The following is a 6,211-nucleotide window of genomic DNA, read 5'->3' on the forward strand; positions in this document are numbered from 1 at the left end:
TGGGAGGTAGGGAGCCTGCAGTCGACGATAGATTATGCACTAATGTCACATAGGATGCACGATAGGCTAAATGTAATGAGCATAGATGAATATGGCTCCAGAAGTCTAGGTAGTGATCACAAACGTATTAAGGTGAGTTTTAGAAGGGAAATGAAAGTAGGTAGGAGGCAAGATGAACAACCAGGTGGGATATTTTACTCGGAAAAGCAGCTTGAAATAGCAACCCAGCAAATTGAGGAAGTAATTTCAGAGGATACAAAAACAGAATGGACATATGCAAATTTAACAGGACTATTTGAGCTAGAGCTTACTAAGGTACGAGTCAGGACAAAAGGGAACAGAAGACGTAAACCCAACAGCTGGTGGGATGAGGAGGTTAAGAAGGCCATAGAGAAACGCCAGGAAGCATCCAGGGAACACAGATATTCAAAGCAGAGGGGTGAACCAGAAGCTGATGTAGGCAGAAAATGGAACAACTTCTTAAACTGTAGAAGGGAAGCATCCAATTTGATCAATGAGAAGATCAGAAGAAAGGGGAGCCAATGGTTGTCAGAAGTAAACAAAAAGGATAGAAAGGCAGCGAAGAAATTTTGGAAACATCTCAACTCCTTGAGTAATAAGACTAGCCTAGAGCAGAGGTTTATAGTTACAGCTCAAGGTGTTCGACTAGAGGGAGATGAGGCAATGGAACATATAAGAACAATGATGACAGAAAAATTTAAAGAACGAAACATAGCATGTGCTCAATCAGGTGAGGATGGACTAGTCAGTGCAGTGGCTCCACTGGCACAAAGCGAGTGGGAAAGGGCAGAGAAGAGGGTTCCTAGTAGCACGTCGACAGGTCCTGATGGCATCCCAATTATGTTGATAAAGACATTGGGCCCAAAATCTAAGAAAGCATTAAGAGAGGCAGTGAGCAAAATGATAATGGACGGTAAAGCCCCTGACGGGTGGAGACTGAGCAGGATGAGCATGATATATAAGGGAAAGGGGGACAAAGCCGACATAAACAACTACCGTCCCATAACAGTGACGTCAGTGGTTTACAGGGTGGTGATGCAGATTATAAAGGACAGACTGCAGGCATGGGTGGAGAGCGAGGAGGTGCTGGGGGAACTACAAAATGGGTTCCGAAAACAAAGAAGGTTAGAAGATAATCTGTTCTCATTGACGCAGTGTATTGAAATAGCAGAAAAGGAACACAGGCCCCTATGGCTTGCCTTTCTGGATATCAAGAGAGCCTATGACAGTGTAATCCAAAAGGATTTGTGGGACATACTGGGCACTCTAGAGGTGGAAGATGGAGTAAGAAATCTTTTAAAAGATATCTATAAAAGTAACAGGGTGCTTATAAAATGGGAAAACAAGGTATCTGGGCCTATAGAGATACAGCAGGGGCTTAGGCAGGGGTGCCCTCTGTCACCTCTGTTGTTCATGCTGTATTTACAAGGATTAGAGAAAAAATTAGAGAGGAGCGGACTTGGCTTCAACCTTTCCTATTTCAAGCAGGGAGAATGGATTAAACAGTCATTACCTAGGACTGATGTATGCAGATGACATTGTACTTATGGCTGACAGCAAGGAAGACTTGCAGAGATTAATGGACATCTGTGGTAAAGAGGGAGATAGCTTAGGTTTGAAGTTTAGTAAAGAAAAATCGGCAGTCATGACTTTTAATGATAATCAGGGCAGCGAGCATAGGATACAGGAGGTTACGCTGGAGGTGGTGGATAAGTACAAATATCTTGGAGTGTGGATAAACAATGGGGCTGAGTACCTAACGGAACATGAAAAATATGTGACGGCTAAAGGTAGCAGAAATGCAGCTGTGATGAAAAATAGGGCACTGTGGAATTACAATAGGTACGAAGTGGTGAGAGGGATTTGGAAAGGGGTGATGGTCCCTAGTTTGACTTTCGGCAATGCGGTCCTGTGCATGAGATCAGAGGTTTGAGCAAGGTTGGAAGTTAAGCAGCGAGGGGTAGGTAGACTGGCTCTGGGAGCACACGGAAATACACCAAATCAGGGGGTACAGGGTGACATGGGATGGACGTCATTCGAGGGCAGGGAAGCCAGCAGCAAGATAGAATTTGAGGAGCGATTGAGAGAGATGGCAGAAAAGTGGTGGGCAAGGAGAGTTTTCAGTTATTTGTACATGAGGAATGTTGATACAAAATGGAGGAAGCTAACCAGAAAACTGTCAATCAAATATTTGGACTGCAGGAGGGGTGCAAACCAGGAAACAGCGGTTAAGAAAAAGGTTAAGGAAACAGAGAGGGGTCTGTGGAAAACAGGGATGCAGACGAAATCAGCACTGGGCACATACCGAACTTTCAAGCAAGAAATTGCCAAAGAAAATATCTACGATAATTCTAGGGGAAGCTCTTTGATGTTTGAAGCCAGGACGGGAAGTATTGCGGACTAAGATGTACCGAGTCAAGTACCAAGGTATAGACACGTTGTGCTGTGCGTGTGGAGAAGAAGAGGAAACGGCTGAACACCTCATACTTTTCTGTAAGGGGCTTAACCCTACAGTGCAAGGCAACGGGGCTGATTTTTTCAAAGCATTGGGGTTTAGGGACAGTGAAGGCAAAATAGACTTTAAGCGGGTAGAAATAACCAAAAAGAGGTTATCTGATTGGTGGATAAAATTAAGGCAGGGGTGAAATTTCACCCACCACAAAGTACAAATTATGTTAATAGTCATGGCTAGTTGGCGTATGCCACCGCCCGATTTAAAGGGTTCAGCCTCATCCATCCATCCATCCATCCATCCATCCATCCATCGTAAAGGAGAAGCGGAATGCAGCAATAATGAAACACAGAGCACTGTGGGGCCACAATAAGTATGAGGTGGTGCGTGGAATCTGGAAAGGAGTAATGGTGCCAGCGCTAACATTCGCAATTGCCATTATATGCTTAAAATCGGATATATTGGCGGGTTTGGAAGTTAACCAAAGATCAGTAGGCCGGTTGGCTTTGGGAGCCCACGGTAATACCACAAATGAGGCAGTGCAGGGTGACATGGGTTGGGCCTCTTTTGAAGTCAGAGAAGCACAGAGCAAAATTAGTTTTGAAGAAAGGCTCAGGAACCTGGATGAAAATAAATGGGCGGCTAAAGTGCACAAGTATCTCTACATGAAAAGCGGAGACACAGAATGGAGGAAGAGGTCAAGGAAGTTGGCAACCAAGTACAGGATAATCGAAACTGCAAATAGACAACCAGGAGTCATCAGGAAGAAAGTGAGAGAAATAGAGACCGTGAATTGGATGCAAAGAATGGAAACAAAAAGGAAAATGGAGATTTACAAAAATGAGAAGAAAGAAATTAGAAGGGAAAATCTGTACGATAACACAAAGGGCAGTGCCTTGCTATTTGAGGCTCGAACCGGTTGCCTAAGGACGAAAACATATCGGAAGAAATATTCGGAACTAGATGAGACATGTGCATGCTGCAGTAAAGATCTAGAAACCACTCAGCACATCCTGATGGAATGCGACGGGATCCACCCAGCGAGAACCGTAGGTAACGTGCAACTCCCAGAAGCGCTTGGTTTCAAAGTGGAAGGAAACATAAACAGATCAGCCGTAGAGATCAGCAAGAGACGATTGGAGTACTGGTGGAAAAAAAGCAGGGAAAAGATGGATACGACCTGATCTCTTAAAATCATAGGCAGCGGCACAAGGTAAATTTTTGAAAAAGAAAAATAATAAAGAGAGGTATACAAAAATGCTAGATAAAGAACATGTATAGTATACCTGATTAAATCAAGCAGGCTAGGTGACTATTTGTCACCGCCCCGTTTCAAAGGGGATGCCAATAAATCATCATCATCATCATCGGGACCGTGCCGCCTGCAGCAGCGCCCCTGGTCTTTATTCTATGGGCTTTATTTGTTGGTCTTTATTCTATGGCAGCTTCCCTGTAGGATAACGCGGCGGCATCACGGGGTTGCTGCTGCGTCGTTTTTTTTATCGGTTACGTGATTTTTATTTTACGTGGGTCATGCATTTGCGAGCTGTAGTAAAGATTAAAGAGAAACTGAGACATCCACCCAAATGTAGCAATTCGCTACTATGGAAACCCAACCGGGTTCCTCGAAAGAAAGCCTCGCAGTTGAAGAAAAATTCGTCCTGGTCCGGGACTCGAACCCGGGACCACCGCCTTTCCGGGGCAGCCGCTCTACCATCTGAGCTAACCAGGCGGCTAGCAGATGGCAGGGCGAAGTCGAATTTGTCGACAACTCGAAGCAAAGGCAAGGGTATGGTGTAATAGTTCAGCGGAAATCCGCTAAATGGAGATAAGTAATTAAAGAGAAACTGAGACATCCACCCAAATGTAGCAATTCGCTACTATGGAAACCCAACCGGGTTCCTCGAAAGAAAGCCTCGCAGTTGAAGAAAAATTCGTCCTGGTCCGGGACTCGTCCTGGTCCGAGTTGTCGACAAATTCGACTTCGCCCTGCCATCTGCTAGCCGCCTGGTTAGCTCAGATGGTAGAGCGGCTGCCCCGGAAAGGCGGTGGTCCCGGGTTCGAGTCCCGGACCAGGACGAATTTTTCTTCAACTGCGAGGCTTTCTTTCGAGGAACCCGGTTGGGTTTCCATAGTAGCGAATTGCTATATTTGGGTGGATGTCTCAGTTTCTCTTTAATTACTTATCTCCACCTAGCGGATTTCCGCTGAACTATTACACCATGTAGTAAAGATGCACTCTAAAACGAAGAAGAAAACTGAACGCTGGTGCTTCGTTCCTGACCGGCAACTTCAAAAGAATGAAGTAAACTTCTCTAGGAAAGTTCTGCAAAGTTCAAATAAACTTGTTCCTGCATGCATGTGTTTTACAGCGAAGCTGTTAAGCGCTATAGTTGCCGCAGGATCGTGTCCGCGTGTAAAAAAAGAAAAAGAAAGGAAAACTGGCATCATCAGCATTTCGGCTCCATGTGCGTGGCGGTTTCCCTCCAGTTGTGCCTTAACACAGGTGTCAATTACTCAATTATTATTGAGCAATGGATACAAGTAATACTTGCATCCATTACTCCATTACATTACATCAATTACTCAAGTTGCCCGGAATGCTGCTCTCACAGGTGTCAAAACGAATGAGTAACATGACTGATAGGTCATGACATCAATAACATCACATGATCGTGAGTTACTTCACGATTAACGATAATTAATTCACGTGTGGCGCATACCCGCATTGGATATGCGGCTGTGAGCCAGGGACAACAAAGAAAGAAAGAAAGAGAGCACGAAAGAAAGAAGGAAGCTAAGAAAGAAATCACGTGTGGCTCATACCCGCGTTGGATATGTGGGCATGAGCCGCCGAGAGGAGGAGGAGCGGGAGAGATCTCGTCGGCGTCGCGGGCGGACTTGACGCAGCAAACGCACTACTTGGCCATCGCGCCGGGCGAAAACAAGACACCGGTGTCCTTACATGCCGAAGACGCTCAATATTGTGACTGGCTGATGAAGAAGACGTGTACGATTACTCCAAAGAAGACGATGCTCTTAATTTCGCGAGCTAGGCGACACCAACAACTACCATCTGCTCAGCCGCTACAGCTATTGTAAATATCCTGTAAATATATTGCTTACGTCTTTTTCCCCGTAACAAGATAATCAATAATTATAATATATAAATTCACTATAGCAATATTCACTACAGCAGACCCACCATAGTCCCAGCTTCGCTGGCTTCACAGCTAGGACTCTGGATTTCTTATAATTCAATTTTCCCGTGTGCAGAGAAAAGTGCACACAATTTTGAGACCAGTGGCATGTAACGGGTCTAAATACATGTTTCTGCAAAGGAGCAGGCAAGCATTTAACAATGGGAATAAACATTAAAACATTATAACTCGGTACATCTTAGTCCGCAATACTCCCGTCCTGGCTTCAAACAACAAAGAGCTTCCCCTAGAATTATCGTAGATATTTTCTTTGGAAATTTCGTGCTTGAAAGTGCTGTATGTTCCCAGCAACGTTACTAGATTAAAGTAATCTACTAATGGTGGTTCCCAGTGCTGATTTCGTCTGCGTCCCTGTTTTCCATAGACCCCACGTACAGCGCCCCTTGCGGCACCGGCGTGCTTTGGGGACCGGTTTCCGCGGCCGCTTTTCACACCTCCCTAGCGCCACTGCATTGGAATCGGGAAGGGCGCCGCCTTTTTGCTACGGTGTCGGAGGTGAGAGCAACGGCGGCGGCGG

Source organism: Dermacentor silvarum, chromosome 7, assembly GCF_013339745.2.
Source record: "Dermacentor silvarum isolate Dsil-2018 chromosome 7, BIME_Dsil_1.4, whole genome shotgun sequence".
In the NCBI taxonomy this organism is placed as follows: Eukaryota; Metazoa; Arthropoda; class Arachnida; order Ixodida; family Ixodidae; genus Dermacentor; species Dermacentor silvarum.